Here is a 21,192-nt window from a genome sequence, read left to right on the forward strand (position 1 = left end):
GCTGGCCCCAGCCCAGACGTGCGGCTCCCAACAGGGTCCTGGGGCACCAGTGCAGGTGGGCTCGAGCTGGATGGTCTTTAAGGTCCCTTCCAACCCCAGGCATTGTAGGATTCTATGAGGGAGGCAGTGCACAGGGAAAATGGGGTGGGGTGCTGATGTCTGAAAAAAGCAAAGAAACAACAAAACTAAGAGGAGGATTCAAACTAACAAAAGTGGTAGGACTGAAGGAAAGACCAAAGAAAGAAAAGGTCATAATGAAAAGAAACAACCAGACAAAAGAAAATGAAACAAAGACTGTCTATTCCATTGCTGCAGGGTTGGGAACGTACACCGATGGACACAAAGGAATTAGAGCAACAGCCTTGGAGGAGTTTGAGGCAGCAAGCCGAGGTTTCAGCTGTGTTCGGAGAATGCCAAAAGGAAAGGCTCAAAGAGATGCTTGGAAAGAGCCTTAAGGGTCAAACAGGAGCAGACCTCAACAAATGGAGAAAAAAGTGGGGAACCTCCGTGCAATTTGAGGTAATCCGTGAGAGCTACAGGACATGCAGACAAAGGCAGGTAACAAATACCAGACAGGTAAGCTGCTTTTCAAGAACTAACGCAGGTAAGGCAAAATTTTCCCTAAGTACAATGTGGTGGAGGCAAAGGTAGCTAGCGGGCATGTACCAACGTCCAAATTAGCCAGAATTCTCTGTTACCTAGCCTAGAGGGATCCGAGTTTAGGATCCTCAAAGAAAAAATCTCTGTTGGAGGAAGCCAAATCTTTTTTCTAGAAGCATGCCGAGGTGAGAAGGCAAGGGTAGCTAGCAGGCATACACCTCCCTGTAAACTTGGCCAAACTTGTGGTGTCCCTACCCTGAAGGGCTTTGCAGCTGGTACCCAGAGCTAAAAGTGTCTCAGGCATAATCGCATACATTTTGAGAAACTTTTGTGGAGGAAGCGATGGTTGCTAGAGGGCATGCAGCTACGTCCAAAGTAGGGCCAAAGTTGAGAGAGACGTAACGTGGAGGGGTCTTCAGCTGGTATTGACAAGCAGTTGTGTATTTGGAGCTAGCCCAGAAGTTTTGGAAAACAAGATGAGCGAAGGGAAGTGAAGGTACCCAGGCAGGTACCTCCGTCGGAAATTGGGCAAAGTTGTCAGGTACCTCCCCTGAAGCGATCTGAGGGCAGGATCCCAAAGGAAATCTGTATGTGGAGGTAGCCACAAGGTTTTGGCAAACCAGATCAGCCAGAGGCAAGAGAAGCCTCTTGGCATGCACCTCCGTTGAAAATCGGCCCAAGTTCTCAGGTACCTAGCCTGAAGGGTTCTGCGGACCGAATCCACAAGTCCCTCTCTCTCTGGAAGAGGCCCAAAACATTTCAGAAAGTATGCCTGGGAGGAGGAACGGGTAGCTACTGGGCATGCACATAATTCCCAGTTTGGCCAAAATTCCGGTAGCTACCCCAGACGGGTACGCTGCTTTTGTCCAGAACTGCCGCAGGGAGGCAAAACTTTTTCAAAAGTACAATCTGGCGGAGGCAAAGTATGCTACCGGCCATGTACCAACCTCCAAATTAGCCCAAATTCTCTGTTACCTAGCCCAGAGGTATCCGAGTTTAGAATCCCCAAAGAAAAAATCTCTGTTGGAGGAAGCCAAATCTTGCCAGCAGGTCGAGGGAAGTGATTGTCCCCCTGTACTCGGCTCTGGTGAGGCCGCACCTCGAGTACTGTGTTCAGTTTTGGGCCCCTCGCTACAGGAAGGACATGGACGTGCTCGAGCGAGTCCAGAGAAGGGCGACCAAGCTTGTGAGGGGTCTGGAGAACAAGTCTTACGAGGAGCGGCTGAGGGAGCTGGGCTTGTTCAGCCTGGAGAAGAGGAGGCTCAGGGGCGACCTCATCGCTCTCTACAGTTACCTGAAAGGAGGCTGTAGAGAGGTGGGGGTTGGTCTATTCTCCCACGTGCCTAGTGACAGGACGAGGGGGAATGGGCTAAAGTTGCGACAGGGGAGTTTTAGGTTGGATGTTAGGAAGTACTTCTTTACCGAAAGGGTTATTAAGCATTGGAACGGGCTGCCCAGGGAGGTGGTGGAGTCACCATCCCTGGAGGTCTTTAAAAGACGTTTAGATGTAGAGCTTAGGGATATGGTTTAGTGGAGTACTTAGTGTTAGGTCGGAGGTTGGACTCGATGATCTTGAGGTCTCTTCCAACCTAGAGAAATCTGTGAATCTGTGAATCTGTGAATCTTTTTTCTAGAAGCATGCCAAGGTGAGAAGGCAAGGGTGGCTACCAGGCATACAGTTATGCATAAAGTTGGCCAAACTTGTGGTGTCCCTACCCTGAAGGGCTTTGCAGCTGGTACCCAGAGGTAAATCTCTCCCAGGAATAATCCCAAACATTTTGAGAAGCTGTTGTGGAGGAAGCGATGGTTGCTAGCAGGCATGCAGCTACGTCCAAAGTAGGGCCAAAGTTGAGAGAGACGTAATGTGGAGGGGTCTTCAGCTGGTATTGACAAGCAGTTGTGTATTTGGAGCTAGCCCAGAAGTTTTGGAAAACAAGATGAGCGAAGGGAAGTGAAGGTACCCAGGCAGGTACCTCCGTCGGAAATTGGGCAAAGTTGTCAGGTACCTAGCCTGAAGCGATCTGAGGGCAGGATCCCAAAGGAAATCTGTATGTGGAGGTAGGCACAAGGTTTTGGCAAACCAGATCAGCCAGAGGCAAGACAAGCCTCTTGGCATGTACCTCCCTCCAAAATTGGCCCAAGTTCTCAGGTACCTAGCCTGAAGGGTTCTGCGGACCGAATCCACAAGTCCCTCTCTCTCTGGAAGAGGCCCAAAACATTTCAGAAAGTATGCCTGGGAGGAGGAACGGGTAGCTACTGGGCATGCACATAATTCCCAATCTGGCCAAAATTCAGGTAGCTACCCCAGACGGATACGGTGCTTTTATCAAGAACTGCCGCAGGGAGGCAAAACTTTTTCAAAAGTACAATGTGGCGGAGGGAAAGGTAGCTACCGGGCATGTACCAACGTCCAAAATAGCCAAAATTCTGTTACCTAGCCCAGGAGAATCCTAGTTTAGGATCCCCAAAGAAAAAATCTCTGTTGGAGGAAGCCAAATCTTTTGCAGAAGCATGCCGAGGTGAGAAGGCAAGGGTAGCTACCAGGCATACAGTTATGCATAAACTTGGCCAAACTTGTGGTGTCCCTACCCTGAAGGGCTTTGCAGCTGGTACCCAGAGCTAAATGTGTCTCAGGCAGAATCCCATACATTTTGAGAAACTTTTGTGGAGGAAGCAAAGGTAGGTAGCAGGCATGCAGCTACGTCCAAAGTAGGGCCAAAGTTGAGAGAGACGTAACGTGGAGGGGTCTTCAGCTGGTATTGACAAGCAGTTGTGTATTTGGAGCTAGCCCAGAAGATTTGGAAAACAAGATGAGCGAAGGGAAGTGAAGATACCGAGGCAGGTACCTCCGTTCCAAATTGGGCAAAGTTGTCAGGTACCTAGCCTGAAGCGATCTGAGGGCAGGATCCCAAAGTAAATCTGTATGTGGAGGTAGCCACAAGGGTTTGGCAAACCAGATCAGCCAGAGGCAAGAGAAGCCTCTTGGCATGCACCTCCGTCCCAAACTGGGCAAAGTTCTCAGGTACCTAGCCTGAAGGGTTCTGCGGACCGAATCCACAAGTCCCTCTCTCTCTGGAAGAGGCCAAAACATTTCAGAAAGTATACCTGGGAGGAGGAACGGGTAGCTACTGGGCATGCCCATAATTCCCAATCTGGCCAAAATTCCGGTAGCTACCCCAGACGGGTATGCTGCTTTTGTCCAGAACTGCCGTAGGGAGGCAAAACTTTTTCAAAAGTACAATCTGGCGGAGGCAAAAGTAGCTAGCGGGCCTGTACCAACCTCCAAAGTCGCCCAAATTCTCTGTTACCTAGCCCAGGGGAATCCGAGTTTAGGATCCCCAAAGAAAAAATTTCTGTTGGAGGAAGCCAAATCTTTTGCAGAAGTATGCAGAGGTGAGAAGGCAAGGTGTTGTGGTTTAACCCGGCTGGCAGCTAAACACCACACAGCCGTTCGCTCACCCTCCCCCCTCCCTCTATGGGATGGGGGAGAGAAACGGGATAGTGAAGCCGGTGAGTTGAGATAAAGACAGTTTATTAAGACAGGAATATAATAATAACAATAATAATAATAATAGTGATAATGATAATAGTATTAAAAATAATAATGTTTAAGAAAACAAGTGATGCACAATGGAATTTCTCACCACCCGCTGACCGATGCCCAGCCTATTCCCGAGCAGCCGGCCCCCCACCCCGGCCAGCCACCCCTATATAATTGTTTAGCATGACGTCAGATGGTATGGAATACCCCTTTGGCCAGTTTGGGTCAGCTGTCCTGGGTCTGTCCCCTCCCAGCTCCTGCTGCACCCCCAGCCTGCTCGCTGTCAGGACAGAGCGAGAAGCCGAAAAGTCCTTGGCCTGGTGTAAACACTGCTCTGCAACAATTAAAACATCAGCATGTTATCAGCGCTCTTCTCACCCTAATCCAAAACATAGCACCCTACCAGCTACTATGAGGGAAAATTAACTCTGTCCTAACTGGAACCAGGAGGGAAGGGTAGCTACCAGGCATACAGTTATGTATAAACTTGGCCAAACTTGTGGTGTCCGTACCCTGAAGGGCTTTGCAGCTGGTACCCAGAGCTAAATGTGTCTCAGGCAGAATCCCATACATTTTGAGAAACTTTTGTTGAGGAAGCAGAGGTAGCTAGCAGGCATGCAGCTATGTCCAAAGTAGGGCCAAAGTTGAGAGAGACGTAATGTGGAGGGGTCTTCAGCTGGTATTGACAAGCAGTTGTGTATTTGGAGCTAGCCCAGAAGTTTTGGAAAAGAAGATGAGCGAAGGGAAGTGAAGGTACCCAGGCAGGTACCTCGGTCCCAAATTGGGCAAAGTTGTCAGGTACCTAGCCTGAAGCGATCTGAGGGCAGGATCCCAAAGTAAATCTGTATGTGGAGGTAGCCACAGGGTTTTGGCAAACCAGATCAGCCAGGGGCAAGAGAAGCCTCCTGGCATGCACCTCCGTCGAAAATTGGCCCAAGTTCTCAGGTACCTAGCCTGAAGGGTTCTGCGGACCGAATCCACAAGTCCCTCTCTCTCTGGAAAAGACCAAAACATTTCAGAAAGTATGCCTGGGAGGAGGAACGGGTAGCTACTGGGCATGCACATAATTCCCAATTTGGCCAAAATTCAGGTAGCTACCCCAGACAGGTACGCTGCTTTTGTCCAGAACTGCTGCAGGTAGGCGAAAATTTTTCAAAATTACAATGTGGAGGAGGCAAAGGTAGCTAGTGGGCATGTAAAAACCTCCAAAGTAGCCCAAATTCTCTGTTACCTAGACCACGGGAATCCGAGTTTAGGATCCCCAAAGAAAAAAATCTCTGTTGGAGGAAGCCAAATCTTTTTTCTAGAAGCATGCCAAGGTGAGAAGGCAAGGGTAGCTACCAGGCATACACTTCTGCAGAAAGTTGGCCAAACTTGTGGTGTCCCTACCATGAAGGGCTTTGCAGCTGGTACCCAGAGCTAAATGTTTCTCAAGCAGAATCCCATACAGATTCACAGATTCACAGATTTCTCTAGGTTGGAAGAGACCTCAAGATCATCGAGTCCAACCTCCGGCCCAACACTAAGTACTCCACTAAACCATATCCCTAAGCTCTACATCTAAACGTCTTTTAAAGACCTCCAGGGATGGTGACTCCACCACCTCCCTGGGCAGCCCGTTCCAATGCTTAATAACCCTTTCGGTAAAGAAGTACTTCCTAACATCCAACCTAAAACTCCCCTGTCGCAACTTTAGCCCATTCCCCCTCGTCCTGTCACTAGGCACGTGGGAGAATAGACCAACCCCCACCTCTCTACAGCCTCCTTTCAGGTAACTGTAGAGAGCGATGAGGTCGCCCCTGAGCCTCCTCTTCTCCAGGCTGAACAAGCCCAGCTCCCTCAGCCGCTCCTCGTAAGACTTGTTCTCCAGACCCCTCACAAGCTTGGTCGCCCTTCTCTGGACTCGCTCGAGCACGTCCATGTCCTTCCTGTAGCGAGGGGCCCAAAACTGAACACAGTACTCGAGGTGCGGCCTCACCAGAGCCGAGTACAGGGGCACAATCACTTCCCTCGACCTGCTGGCCACACTGCTTCTTATACAGGCCAGGATGCCGTTGGCCTTCTTGGCCACCTGAGCACACTGCTGGCTCATATTCAGCTGACTATCCACCAATACTCCCAGGTCCTTCTCGGCCAGGCAGCTTTCCAGCTACTCATCTCCCAGCCTGTAGCTCTGCTTGGGGTTGTTGCAGCCCAGGTGCAGGACCCGGCACTTGGCCTTGTTGAACTTCATGCAGTTGACCCCAGCCCATCGCTCCAGCCTATCCAGATCCTCCTGCAGAGCCTTCCTGCCCTCGAGCAGATCGACACACGCACTTAGCTTGGTGTCATCTGCAAATTTACTGAGGGTGCACTGGACGCCCTCATCCAGATCATCAATAAAGATATTAAAGAGGACCGGCCCCAGTACCGAGCCCTGGGGGACTCCACTAGTGACCGGCCTCCAACTGGATTTGACTCCATTCACCACAACTCTCTGGGCCCGGCCATCCAGCCAGTTTCTAACCCAGCGAAGCGTACGCCAGTCCAAGCCCCGAGCAGCCAGTTTCTTGAGGAGAATGTTGTGGGGAACGGTGTCAAAAGCCTTACTGAGGTCAAGGTAGACCACGTCCACAGCCTTTCCCTCATCCACCAAGTGCGTCACTTGGTCATAGAAGGAGATCAGGTTCGTCAAGCAGGACCTGCCTTTCATAAACCCATGCTGACTGGGCCTGATCGCCTGCTTGCCCTGCAAGTGCCGCGTGATGACCCTCAAGATAATCTGCTCCATGAGCTTCCCCGGCACTGAGGTCAAACTGACAGGCCTATAGTTTCCCGGGTCTGCCCTCCGGCCCTTCTTATAGATGGGCGTCACATTGGCTAGCCGCCAGTCAACCGGGACCTCCCCCGATAGCCAGGACTGCCGATAAATGATGGAAAGCGGCTCGGCCAGCTCCTCCGCCAGTTCTCTCAGTACCCTTGGGTGGATCCCATCCGGCCCCATCGACTTGCGCACATCCAAGCTCCGTAGCAGGTCGCCAACCATTTCCTCATGGATAGCGAAGGCCACATCCTGCTCCCCATCCCCTTCCACCAGCTCAGGGCACTGGGTGTCCGGAGAACAACCGGTATTGCCGCTAAAGACTGAGGCAAAGGCGGCATTAAGCACCTCAGCCTTTTCCTCATCCTTAGTAACTAGGTTTCCCCTCGCATCCAGTAAAGGATGGAGATTCTCCCTAGTCCTCCGTTTCGCGTTGATGTATTTATAAAAGGATTTTTTGTTGTCTTTAACGGCAGTAGCCAGATTGAGCTCCAGATGAGCTTTGGCCTTTCTAATTTTCTCCCTGCACAGCCTCGCTACATCCTTGTAGTCCTCCTCAGTGGCCCGCCCTTTTTTCCAAAGATTATAAACCCTCTTTTTTCTGCTAAGCTCCAGCCGCAACTCTCTGTTGAGCCAGGCCGGTCTTCTTCCACGCCGGCTCATCTTTGGGCACGTGGGGACGGACCGCTCCTGTGCCATCACGATTTCCTTCTTGAGGAGCGCCCAGCCTTCCTGGACTCCTCTGCCCTTCAGAACCGCCTCCCAAGGGACTCGGCCAACCAGCGTCCTGAGCAGCTCAAAGTCAGCCCTCCGGAAGTCCAAGACAGCAGTTTTACTGGTCCCCTTCCTGGCCTCGCCAAGAATAGAGAACTCTACCATTTCGTGGTCACTCTGCCCCAGACAGCTTCCGACCACAATCTTGACCACATACATCTTGAGAATCTTTTGTGGAGGAAGCGAAGGTAGCTAACAGGCATGCAGCTATGTCCAAAGTAGGGCCAAAGTTGAGAGAGACGTAACGTGGAGGGGTCTTCAGCTGGTATTGACAAGCAGTTGTGTTTTGGAGCTAGCCCAGAAGTTTTGGAAAACAAGATGAGCGAAGGGAAGTGAAGGTACCCAGGCAGGTACCTCGGTCCCTAATTGGGCAAAGTTTTCAGGTACCTCCCCTGAAGCGATCTGAGGAGAGTATCCCAAAGTAAATCTGTATGTGGAGGTAGGCACAAGGTTTTAGCAAAAAAGATCTGCCAGCTGTGTGGCATCCAGGGCAGTATTGATAGCACAGGCAGTTTATATGTGGTCTTGGAGACTAGCTACGTGTGTCTTTATGCTGTCTGGGAGGCTACAGATAAGGGGGAGTTAACCTTGCCAGATCAATCAGGGCTAGCCTTGGGGATCTTCGTGAGATCCTTCTCCTGCATCGCTTGTATGCAGGCTGGTTTTTGAACAGATGCAGCCAAATGGGAGAACCCTGAGGTCTTCATGACAAGGGATTGTCCTCTTTCCTGTGGGTCTATTCCACTGACCCGATAGGCAGCTAAAATGAATCTATGCCCCTAACCCAATAGGCAGTTAATATGTTTATTTAACGTATAAATGCTATCGCAGGTATTCCTCACCAAAGTGAAGGTGAAGGTGCAGAGCTTACCAAGGAGGTGTCCCTGTCTTGGTGGAGAAGGAGCACAGAACATCGCCTGCCTCTTGTAGGTTTTCAATTTTTCTTCTCCCCCCCAACCCCCAGCTCTCCCTTTTTTCCTCACTCTAGGGTTTTGCTGTCATTAACTTTTTTACCACTACCTCCTAACACTTTTATATCCTAAGCTTATCTGTCCCACCCTGGGATGACAATGAGCATATTTTGGGCAAAAAGTTGCGTATTATAGTCTTCTGTTTAGCATGTACTTCCTTAATCTCATTATCTCCTTAAGAGTTAACTTTAATGTTTATTTTATAAGGAATGAAGAAAAAGGTTTCACTTTGGGCACCGCAGACTTCAAGATTCTGTTCTGATGCCCAGAGAGGGTTTGTCACAGCCTGGGTATGCTGCTTTTGTTCAGAACTAAGGCATGTAGGCCCAACTTTTCCAGTGTGCTCCAGGCACCTGGCAGGACCCCCTGGGGCAGGACAGCCCAGCCGTGAGCTCGAGGGAGCTGGGCCATGGACGTCGTGGCTGTGGAGCTTCTCAGGGGCACAGGTATGGTGGAACCAAAAGAGAGTGTTCATCTCCAGGGGAAAGAGTGAGAAGTCCGCACTGTGGCACTTGGGGGCTCATGGACTCGCACATGCACCACCTCGCTCAGGACCAAGCATGGGGACCCAGCTCCTTGGGAAGCCAAGGACAGGGACCGTGACCACATGGCAGCCCTGTGCTGTCAGGGGCAGTGCATATTGTGACCCAGAGTCGTGCTAGGCAACTGCCATGTCCCACTGCAGGGCTGACAGGCACAGCCTCAGTCAGCCCCAAGGCAGAGCTGGCCCCAGCCCAGACCTGCGGCTCCCAACAGGGTCCTGGGGCACCAGTGCAGGTGGGCTCGAGCTGGATGGTCTTCAAGGTCTCTTCCAACCCCAGCCATTGTAGGATTCTGTGAGGGAGGCAGTGCACAAGGAAAATGGGGTGGGGTGCTGATGTCTGAAGAAAGCAAAGAAACAACAAAACTAAGAGGAGGATTCAAACTAACAAAAGTGGTAGGATTGAAGGAAAGACCAAAGAAAGAAAAGGTCATAATGAAAAGAAACAACCAGACAAAACAAAATCAAACAAAAACTGTCTATTCCATTGTTGCAGGGTTGGGAACGTACACCGATGGACACAAAGGAATTAGAGCAACAGCCTTGGAGGAGTTTGAGGCAGCAAGCCGAGGTTTCAGCTGTGTTCGGAGAATGCCAAAAGGAAAGGCTCAAAGAGATGCTTGGAAAGAGCCTTAAGGGTCAAACAGGACCAGACCTCAACAAATGGAGAAAAAAGTGGGGAACCTCCGTACAATTTGAGGTAATCCGTGAGAGCTACAGGACATGCAGACACAGGTAGGTAACAAATACCAGACAGGTAAGCTGCTTTTCCAGAACTAACGCAGGTAAGGCAAAATTTTCCCTAAGTACAATGTGGTGGAGGCAAAGGTAGCTAGCGGGCATGTACCAACGTCCAAATTAGCCAGAATTCTCTGTTACCTAGCCTAGAGGATCCGGGTTTAGGATCCTCAAAGAAAAAATCTCTGTTGGAGGAAGCCAAATCTTTTTTCTAGAAGCATGCCGAGGTGAGGAGGGAAGGGTAGCTACCAGACATACAGTTATGCATAAACTTGGCCAAACTTGTGGTGTCCCTACCCTGAAGGGCTTTGCAGCTGGTACCCAGAGCTAAATGTGTATCAGGCAGAATCCCATACATTTTGAGAAACTTTTGTGGAGGAAGCGATGGTTGCTAGCAGGCATGCAGCTACGTCCAAAGTAGGGCCAAAGTTGAGAGAGACGTAACGTGGAGGGGTCTTCAGCTGGTATTGACAAGCACTTGTTTATTTGGAGCTAGCCCAGAAGTTTTGGAGAACAAGATGAGGGAAGGGAAGTGAAGGTACCCAGGCAGGTACCTCCGTCGGAAATTGGGCAAAGTTGTCAGGTACCTAGCCTGAAGCGATCTGAGGGCAGGATCCCAAAGTAAATCTGTATGTGGAGGTAGCCACAAGGTTTTGGCAAAGCAGATCAGGCAGAGGCAAGAGAAGCCTCTTGGCATGCACCTCCGTCGAAAATTGGCCCAAGTTCTCAGGTACCTAGCCTGAAGGGTTCTGCGGACCGAATCCACAAGTCCCTCTCTCTCTGGAAGAGGCCAAAACATTTCAGAAAGTATGCCTGGGAGGAGGAACGGGTAGCTACTGGGCATGCACAAATTCCCAATTTGGCCAAAATTCCTATAGCCACCCCAGACGGGTACGCTGCTTTTGTCCAGAACAGCCGCAGGGAGGCGAAACGTTTTCCTAAGTACAACCTGGCGGAGGCAAAGTATTCTACCGGGCATGTACCAACCTCCAAAGTCGCCCAAATTCTCTGTTACCTAGCCCAGGGGAATCCGAGTTTAGGATCCCCAAAGAAAAAATCTCTGTTGGAGGAAGCCAAATCTTTTTTCTAGAAGCATGCCGAGGTGAGAAGGCAAGGGTAGCTACCAGGCATAGAGTTATGCATAAAGTTGGCCAAACTTGTGGTGTCCCTACCCTGAAGGGCTTTGCAGCTGGTACCCAGAGGTAAATCTCTCCCAGGAATAATCCCAAACATATTGAGAGGCTTTTGTGGAGGAAGCGATGGTTGCTAGCAGGCATGCAGCTACGTCCAAAGTAGGGCCAAAGTTGAGAGAGACGTAACGTGGAGGGGTCTTCAGCTGGTATTGACAAGCAGTTGTTTATTTGGAGCTAGCCCAGAAGTTTTGGAAAACAAGATGAGTGAAGAGAAGTGAAGGTACCCAGGCAGGTACCTCCGTCGGAAATTGGGCAAAGTTGTCAGGTACCTAGCCTGAAGCGATCTGAGGGCAGGATCCCAAAGTAAATCTGTATGTGGAGGTAGCCACAAGGTTTTGGCAAAGCAGAACAGCCAGAGGCAAGAGAAGCCTCTTGGCATGCACCTCCGTCGAAAATTGGCCCAAGTTCTCAGGTACCTAGCCTGAAGGGTTCTGCGGACCGAATCCACAAGTCCCTCTCTCTCTGGAAGAGGCTCAAAAAATTTCAGAAAGTATGCCTGGGAGGAGGAATGGGTAGCTACTGGGCATGCGTATAATTCCCAATTTGGCCAAAATTCAGGTAGCTACCCCAGACGGGTACGGTGCTTTTATCCAGAACTGCCGCAGGGAGGCGAAACTTTTTCAAAAGTACAATGTGGCGGAGGCAAAGGTAGCTAGCAGGCATGTAAAAACCTCCAAACTATCCCAAATTCTCTGTTACCTAGCCCAGGGGAATCCGAGTTTAGGATCCCCAAAGAAAAAATCTCTGTTGGAGGAAGCCAAATCTTTTGCAGAAGCATGCCGAGGTGAGAAGGCAAGGGTAGCTACCAGGCATACAGTTATGCATAAACTTGGCCAAACTTGTGGTGTCCCTACCCTGAAGGGCTTTGCAGCTGGTACCCAGAGCTAAATCTCTCCCAGGAATAATCCCAAACATTTTGAGAAGCTTTTGTGGAGGAAGCGATGGTTGCTAGCAGGCATGCAGCTACGTCCAAAGTAGGGCCAAAGTTGAGAGAGACGTAACGTGGAGGGGTCTTCAGCTGGTATTGAGAAGCAGTTGTGTATTTCGAGCTAGCCCAGAAGTTTTGGAAAAAAAGATGAGGGAAGAGAAGTGAAGGTACCCAGGCAGGTACCTCCGTCGGAAATTGGGCAAAGTTGTCAGGTACCTAGCCTGAAGCGATCTGAGGGCAGGATCCCAAAGTAAACCTGTATGTGGAGGTAGCCACAAGGTTTTGGCAAAGCAGATCAGCCAGAGGCAAGAGAAGCCTCTTGGCATGCCCCTCCGTCGAAAATTGGCCCAAGTTCTCAGGTACCTAGCCTGAAGGGTTCTGCGGACCGAATCCACAAGTCCCTCTCTCTCTGGAAGAGGCCAAAAACATTTCAGAAAGTATGCCTGGGAGGAGGAACGGGTAGCTACTGGGCATGCGCATAATTCCCAATTTGGCCGAAATTTAGGTAGCTACCCTAGACGGGTACGCTGCTTTTATCAAGAACTGCCGCAGGGAGGCGAAACTTTTTCAAAAGTACAATGTGGCGGAGGCAAAGGTTGCTAGCGGGCATGTAAAAACCTCCAAACTATCCCAAATTCTCTGTTACCTAGCTCAGAGGTATCCGAGTTTAGGATCCCCAAAGAAGAAATCTCTGTTGGAGGAAGCCAAATCTTTTGCAGAAGCATGCCGAGGTGAGAAGGCAAGGGTAGCTACGAGGCATACAGTTATGCATAAAGTTGGCCAAACTTGTGGTGTCCCTACCCTGAAGGGCGTTGCAGCTGGTACCCAGAGGTAAATCTCTCCCAGGAATAATCCCAAACATTTTGAGAAGCTTTTGTGGAGGAAGCGATGGTTGATAGCAGGCATGCAGCTATGTCCAAAGTAGGGCCAAAGTTGAGAGAGACGTAACGTGGAGGGGTCTTCAGCTGGTATTGACAAGCAGTTGTGTATTTGGAGCTAGCCCAGAAGTTTTGGAAAACAAGATGAGCGAAGGGAAGTGAAGGTACCCAGGCAGGTACCTCCGTCGGAAATTGGGCAAAGTTGTCAGGTACCTAGCCTGAAGCGATCTGAGGGCAGGATCCCAAAGTAAATCTGTATGTGGAGGTAGCCACAAAGTTTTATCAACCAAGATAAGCGGGAGGCAAGAGAAGCCTTTTCGCATGCATCTCCATCGAAAATTGGCCCAAGTTCTCCAGTACCTACCCTGAAGGGTTCTGCGGACCGAATCCACAAGTCCCTCTCTCTCTGGAAGAGGCCAAAACATTTCAGAAAGTATGCCTGGGAGGAGGAACGGGTAGCTGCTGGGCATGCACATAATTCCCAATTTGTCCAAACTTCAGGTAGCTACCCCAGGTGGGTATGCTGCTTTTGTCCAGAACTTCTGCAGGGAGGCAAAACTTTTTCAAAAGTACAATCTGGCGGAGGCAAAGTATGCTACCGGGCATGTACCAACGTCCAAAATAGCCAAAATTCTGTTACCTAGCCCAGGGGAATCCGAGTTTAGGATCCCCAAAGAAAAAATCTCTGTTGGAGGAAGCCAAATCTTTTTTCTAGAAGCATGCCAAGGTGAGAAGACAAGGGTAGCTACCAGGCATACAGTTATGCATAAACTTGGCCAAACTTGTGGTGTCCCTACCCTGAAGGGCTTTGCAGCTGGTACCCAGAGCTAAATGTGTGTCAGGCAGAATCCCATACATTTTGAGAAACTCTCGTGGAGGAAGGAGAGGTAGCTAGCAGGCATGCAGCTACGTCCAAAGTAGGGCCAAAGTTGAGAGAGACGTAACGTGGAGGGGTCTTCAGCTGGTATTGACAAGCAGTTGTGTATTCGGAGCTAGCCCAGAAGTTTTGGAAAACAAGATGAGCGAAGGGAAGTGAAGGTACCCAGGCAGGTACCTCCGTCCCAAATTGGGCAAAGTTGTCAGGTACCTCCCCTGAAGCGATCTGAGGGCAGGATCCCAAAGTAAATCTGTATGTGGAGGTAGCCACAAGGTTTTGGCAAAGCAGATCAGCCAGAGGCAAGAGAAGCCTCTTGGCATGCCCCTCCGTCGAAAATTGGCCCAAGTTCTTGGGTACCAATCCTGAAGGGTTCTGCGGACCGAATCCACAAGTCCCTCTCTCTCTGGAAGAGGCCAAAACATTTCAGAAAGTATGCCTGGGAGGAGGAACGGGTAGCTACTGGGCATGCAGATAATTCCCAAGTTGGCCAAAATTCCGGTTGCTACCCCAGACGGGTACGCTGCTTTTATCAAGAACTGCCGCAGGGAGGCGAAACTTTTTCAAAAGTACAATCTGGCGGAGGCAAAGTATGCTACCGGGCATGTACCAACGTCCAAAATAGCCCAAATTCTGTTACCTAGCCCAGGGGAATCCGAGTTTAGGATCCCCAAAGAAAAAATTTCTGTTGGAGGAAGCCAAATCTTTTGCAGAAGCATGCCGAGGTGAGAAGGCAAGGGTAGCTACCAGGCATACAGTTATGCATTAACTTGGCCAAACTTGTGATGTCCCTACCCTGAAGGGTTTTGCAGCTGGTAAATCTCTCCCAGGAATAATCCCAAACATTTTGAGAAGCTTTTGTGGAGGAAGCGATGGTTGCTAGCAGGCATGCAGCTACGTCCAAAGTAGGGCCAAAGTTGAGAGAGACGTAACGTGGAGGGGTCTTCAGCTGGTATTGAGAAGCATTTGTGTATTTGGAGCTAGCCCAAAAGTTTTGGAAAACAAGATGAGCGAAGGGAAGTGAAGGTACCCAGGCAGGTACCTCCATCTCAAATTGGGCAAAGTTGTCAGGTACCTAGCCTGAAGCGATCTGAGGGCAGGATCCCAAAGTAAATCTGTATGTGGAGGTAGCCACAAAGTTTTGGCAACCAAGATAAGCGGGAGGCAAGAGAAGCCTCTTGGCATGCACCTCCGTCGAAAATTGGCCCAAGTTCTCAGGTACCTAGCCTGAAGGGTTCTGCGGACCGAATCCACAAGTCCCTCTCTCTCTGGAAGAGGCCAAAACATTTCAGAAAGTATGCCTGGGAGGAGGAACGGGTAGCTACTGGGCATGCACATAATTCCCAATCTGGCCAAACTTCAGGTAGCTACCCCAGGTGGGTATGCTGCTTTTGTCCAGAACTTCTGCAGGGAGGCGAAACTTTTTCAAAAGTACAATCTGGCGGAGGCAAAGTATGCTACCGGGCATGTACCAACGTCCAAAATAGCCAAAATTCTGTTACCTAGCCCAGGGGAATCCGAGTTTAGGATCCCCAAAGAAAAAATCTCTGTTGGAGGAAGCCAAATCTTTTTTCTAGAAGCATGCCAAGGTGAGAAGACAAGGGTAGCTACCAGGCATACAGTTATGCATAAACTTGGCCAAACTTGTGGTGTCCCTACCCTGAAGGGCTTTGCAGCTGGTACCCAGAGCTAAATGTGTGTCAGGCAGAATCCCATACATTTTGAGAAACTCTCGTGGAGGAAGGAGAGGTAGCTAGCAGGCATGCAGCTACGTCCAAAGTAGGGCCAAAGTTGAGAGAGACGTAACGTGGAGGGGTCTTCAGCTGGTATTGACAAGCAGTTGTGTATTCGGAGCTAGCCCAGAAGTTTTGGAAAACAAGATGAGCGAAGGGAAGTGAAGGTACCCAGGCAGGTACCTCCGTCCCAAATTGGGCAAAGTTGTCAGGTACCTCCCCTGAAGCGATCTGAGGGCAGGATCCCAAAGGAAATCTGTATGTGGAGGTAGCCACAAGGGTTTGGCAAACCAGATCAGCCAGAGGCAAGAGAAGCCTCTTGGCATGCACCTCCGTCGAAAATTGGCCCAAGTTCTTGGGTACCAATCCTGAAGGGTTCTGCGGACCGAATCCACAAGTCCCTCTCTCTCTGGAAGAGGCCAAAACATTTCAGAAAGTATGCCTGGGAGGAGGAACGGGTAGCTACTGGGCATGCAGATAATTCCCAAGTTGGCCAAAATTCCGGTTGCTACCCCAGACGGGTACGCTGCTTTTATCAAGAACTGCCGCAGGGAGGCGAAACTTTTTCAAAAGTACAATCTGGCGGAGGCAAAGTATGCTACCGGGCATGTACCAACGTCCAAAATAGCCCAAATTCTGTTACCTAGCCCAGGGGAATCCGAGTTTAGGATCCCCAAAGAAAAAATTTCTGTTGGAGGAAGCCAAATCTTTTGCAGAAGCATGCCGAGGTGAGAAGGCAAGGGTAGCTACCAGGCATACAGTTATGCATAAACTTGGCCAAACTTGTGGTGTCCCTACCCTGAAGGGCTTTGCAGCTGGTAAATCTCTCCCAGGAATAATCCCAAACATTTTGAGAAGCTTTTGTGGAGGAAGCGATGGTTGCTAGCAGGCATGCAGCTACGTCCAAAGTAGGGCCAAAGTTGAGAGAGACGTAACGTGGAGGGGTCTTCAGCTGGTTATGACAAGCATTTGTGTATTTGGAGCTAGCCCAGAAGTTTTGGAAAACAAGATGAGTGAAGGGAAGTGAAGGTACCCAGGCAGGTACCTCCGTCGGAAATTGGGCAAAGTTGTCAGGTACCTAGCCTGAAGCGATCTGAGGGCAGGATCCCAAAGTAAATCTGTATGTGGAGGTAGCCACAAGGTTTTGGCAAACCAGATCTGCCAGCTGTGTGGCATCCAGGGCAGCATTGATAGCACATGCAGTTTGTATGTGGTCTTGGAGACTAGCTACGTGTGTCTTTATGCAGTCTGGGAGGCTACAGATAAGGGGGAGTTAACCTTGCCAGATCAATCAGGGCTAGCCTTGGGGATCTCCGTGAGATCCTTCTCCTGCATCGCTTGTATGCAGGCTGGTTTTTGAACAGATGCAGCCAAATGGGAGAACCCTGAGGTCTTCATGACAAGGGATTGTCCGCTTTCTTGTGGGTCTATTCCACTGACCTGATAGGCAGCTAAAATGAATCTATGCCCCTAACCCAATAGGCAGTTAATATGTTTATTTAACGTATAAATGCTATCGCAGGTATTCCTCACCAAAGTGAAGGTGAAGGTGCAGAGCTTACCAAGGAGGTGTCCCTGTCTTGGTGGAGAAGGAGCACAGAACATCGCCTGCCTCTTGTAGGTTTTCAATTTTTCTTCTCCCCCCCAACCCCCAGCTCTCCCTTTTTTCCTCACTCTAGGGTTTTGCTGTCATTAACTTTTTTACCACTACCTCCTAACACTTTTATATCCTAAGCTTATCTGTCCCACCCTGGGATGACAATGAGCATATTTTGGGCAAAAAGTTGCGTATTATAGTCTTCTGTTTAGCATGTACTTCCTTAATCTCATTATCTCCTTAAGAGTTAACTTTAATGTTTATTTTATAAGGAATGAAGAAAAAGGTTTCACTTTGGGCACCGCAGACTTCAAGATTCTGTTCTGATGCCCAGAGAGGGTTTGTCACAGCCTGGGTATGCTGCTTTTGTTCAGAACTAAGGCATGTAGGCCCAACTTTTCCAGTGTGCTCCAGGCACCTGGCAGGACCCCCTGGGGCAGGACAGCCCAGCCGTGAGCTCGAGGGAGCTGGGCCATGGACGTCGTGGCTGTGGAGCTTCTCAGGGGCACAGGTATGGTGGAACCAAAAGAGAGTGTTCATCTCCAGGGGAAAGAGTGAGAAGTCCGCACTGTGGCACTTGGGGGCTCATGGACTCGCACATGCACCACCTCGCTCAGGACCAAGCATGGGGACCCAGCTCCTTGGGAAGCCAAGGACAGGGACCGTGACCACATGGCAGCCCTGTGCTGTCAGGGGCAGTGCATATTGTGACCCAGAGTGGTGCTAGGCAACCGCCATGTCCCACTGCAGGGCTGACAGGCACAGCCTCAGTCAGCCCCAAGGCATAGCTGGCCCCAGCCCAGACCTGCGGCTCCCAACAGGGTCCTGGGGCACCAGTGCAGGTGGGCTCGAGCTGGATGGTCTTTAAGGTCCCTTCCAACCCCAGCCATTGTAGGATTCTGTGAGGGAGGCAGTGCACAAGGAAAATGGGGTGGGGTGCTGATGTCTGAAGAAAGCAAAGAAACAACAAAACTAAGAGGAGGATTCAAACTAACAAAAGTGGTAGGACTGAAGGAAAGACCAAAGAAAGAAAAGGTCATAATGAAAAGAAACAACCAGACAAAACAAAATCAAACAAAAACTGTCTATTCCATTGTTGCAGGGTTGGGAACGTACACCGATGGACACAAAGGAATTAGAGCAACAGCCTTGGAGGAGTTTGAGGCAGCAAGCCGAGGTTTCAGCTGTGTTCGGAGAATGCCAAAAGGAAAGGCTCAAAGAGATGCTTGGAAAGAGCCTTAAGGGTCAAACAGGACCAGACCTCAACAAATGGAGAAAAAAGTGGGGAACCTCCGTACAATTTGAGGTAATCCGTGAGAGCTACAGGACATGCAGACACAGGTAGGTAACAAATACCAGACAGGTAAGCTGCTTTTCCAGAACTAACGCAGGTAAGGCAAAATTTTCCCTAAATACAATGTGGTGGAGGCAAAGGTAGCTAGCGGGCATGTACCAACGTCCAAATTAGCCAGAATTCTCTGTTACCTAGCCTAGAGGATCCGGGTTTAGGATCCTCAAAGAAAAAATCTCTGTTGGAGGAAGCCAAATCTTTTTTCTAGAAGCATGCCGAGGTGAGGAGGGAAGGGTAGCTACCAGGCATACAGTTATGCATAAACTTGGCCAAACTTGTGGTGTCCCTACCCTGAAGGGCTTTGCAGCTGGTACCCAGAGCTAAATGTGTCTCAGGCAGAATCCCATACATTTTGAGAAACTTTTGTGGAGGAAGCGATGGTTGCTAGCAGGCATGCAGCTACGTCCAAAGTAGGGCCAAAGTTGAGAGAGACGTAACGTGGAGGGGTCTTCAGCTGGTATTGACAAGCACTTGTTTATTTGGAGCTAGCCCAGAAGTTTTGGAGAACAAGATGAGGGAAGGGAAGTGAAGGTACCCAGGCAGGTACCTCCGTCGGAAACTGGGCAAAGTTGTCAGGTACCTAGCCTGAAGCGATCTGAGGGCAGGATCCCAAAGTAAATCTGTATGTGGAGGTAGCCACAAGGTTTTGGCAAAGCAGATCAGCCAGAGGCAAGAGAAGCCTCTTGGCATGCACCTCCGTCGAAAATTGGCCCAAGTTCTCAGGTACCTAGCCTGAAGGGTTCTGCGGACCGAATCCACAAGTCCCTCTCTCTCTGGAAGAGGCCAAAACATTTCAGAAAGTATGCCTGGGAGGAGGAACGGGTAGCTACTGGGCATGCATAAATTCCCAATTTGGCCAAAATTCCTATAGCCACCCCAGACGGGTACGCTGCTTTTGTCCAGAACAGCCGCAGGGAGGCGAAACGTTTTCCTAAGTACAACCTGGCGGAGGCAAAGTATTCTACCGGGCATGTACCAACCTCCAAAGTCGCCCAAATTCTCTGTTACCTAGCCCAGGGGAATCCGAGTTTAGGATCCCCAAAGAAAAAATCTCTGTTGGAGGAAGCCAAATCTTTTTTCTAGAAGCATGCCGAGGTGAGAAGGCAAGGGTAGCTACCAGGCATAGAGTTATGCATAAAGTTGGCCAAACTTGTGGTGTCCCTACCCTGAAGGGCTTTGCAGCTGGTACCCAGAGGTAAATCTCTCCCAGGAATAATCCCAAACATATTGAGAGGCTTTTGTGGAGGAAGCGATGGTTGCTAGCAGGCATGCAGCTACGTCCAAAGTAGGGCCAAAGTTGAGAGAGACGTAACGTGGAGGGGTCTTCAGCTGGTATTGACAAGCAGTTGTTTATTTGGAGCTAGCCCAGAAGTTTTGGAAAACAAGATGAGCGAAGAGAAGTGAAGGTACCCAGGCAGGTACCTCCGTCGGAAATTGGGCAAAGTTGTCAGGTACCTAGCCTGAAGCGATCTGAGGGCAGGATCCCAAAGTAAATCTGTATGTGGAGGTAGCCACAAGGTTTTGGCAAACCAGATCTGCCAGCTGTGTGGCATCCAGGGCAGCATTGATAGCACATGCAGTTTGTATGTGGTCTTGGAGACTAGCTACGTGTGTCTTTATGCAGTCTGGGAGGCTACAGATAAGGGGGAGTTAACCTTGCCAGATCAATCAGGGCTAGCCTTGGGGATCTCCGTGAGATCCTTCTCCTGCATCGCTTGTATGCAGGCTGGTTTTTGAACAGATGCAGCCAAATGGGAGAACCCTGAGGTCTTCATGACAAGGGATTGTCCTCTTTCTTGTGGGTCTATTCCACTGACCTGATAGGCAGCTAAAATGAATCTATGCCCCTAACCCAATAGGCAGTTAATATGTTTATTTAACGTATAAATGCTATCGCAGGTATTCCTCACCAAAGTGAAGGTGAAGGTGCAGAGCTTACCAAGGAGGTGTCCCTGTCTTGGTGGAGAAGGAGCACAGAACATCGCCTGCCTCTTGTAGGTTTTCAATTTTTCTTCTCCCCCCCAACCCCCAGCTCTCCCTTTTTTCCTCACTCTAGGGTTTTGCTGTCATTAACTTTTTTACCACTACCTCCTAACACTTTTATATCCTAAGCTTATCTGTCCCACCCTGGGATGACAATGAGCATATTTTGGGCAAAAAGTTGCGTATTATAGTCTTCTGTTTAGCATGTACTTCCTTAATCTCATTATCTCCTTAAGAGTTAACTTTAATGTTTATTTTATAAGGAATGAAGAAAAAGGTTTCACTTTGGGCACCGCAGACTTCAAGATTCTGTTCTGATGCCCAGAGAGGGTTTGTCACAGCCTGGGTATGCTGCTTTTGTTCAGAACTAAGGCATGTAGGCCCAACTTTTCCAGTGTGCTCCAGGCACCTGGCAGGACCCCCTGGGGCAGGACAGCCCAGCCGTGAGCTCGAGGGAGCTGGGCCATGGACGTCGTGGCTGTGGAGCTTCTCAGGGGCACAGGTATGGTGGAACCAAAAGAGAGTGTTCATCTCCAGGGGAAAGAGTGAGAAGTCCGCACTGTGGCACTTGGGGGCTCATGGACTCGCACATGCACCACCTCGCTCAGGACCAAGCATGGGGACCCAGCTCCTTGGGAAGCCAAGGACAGGGACCGTGACCACATGGCAGCCCTGTGCTGTCAGGGGCAG

General features: G+C 50.0%; 2 long non-coding RNA genes across 2 annotated transcripts; both read left to right on the plus strand.

Annotated features, from left to right (window-relative positions):
• The first annotated feature begins 605 nt into the window (after positions 1-605).
• LOC136786501 (uncharacterized) lies at positions 606-4,111 on the plus strand. Its single transcript, XR_010825373.1, has 2 exons — positions 606-785; positions 3,120-4,111. It is a non-coding gene; the product is annotated as an uncharacterized lncRNA (long non-coding RNA).
• Positions 4,112-11,244: 7,133 nt separating this feature from the next.
• LOC136786500 (uncharacterized) lies at positions 11,245-16,952 on the plus strand. Its single transcript, XR_010825370.1, has 3 exons — positions 11,245-13,229; positions 14,104-14,965; positions 15,840-16,952. It is a non-coding gene; the product is annotated as an uncharacterized lncRNA (long non-coding RNA).
• Positions 16,953-21,192: the final 4,240 nt, after the last annotated feature.

This window comes from Anser cygnoides, chromosome 16 (genome assembly GCF_040182565.1).
Source record: "Anser cygnoides isolate HZ-2024a breed goose chromosome 16, Taihu_goose_T2T_genome, whole genome shotgun sequence".
NCBI lineage: Eukaryota > Metazoa > Chordata > Aves > Anseriformes > Anatidae > Anser > Anser cygnoides.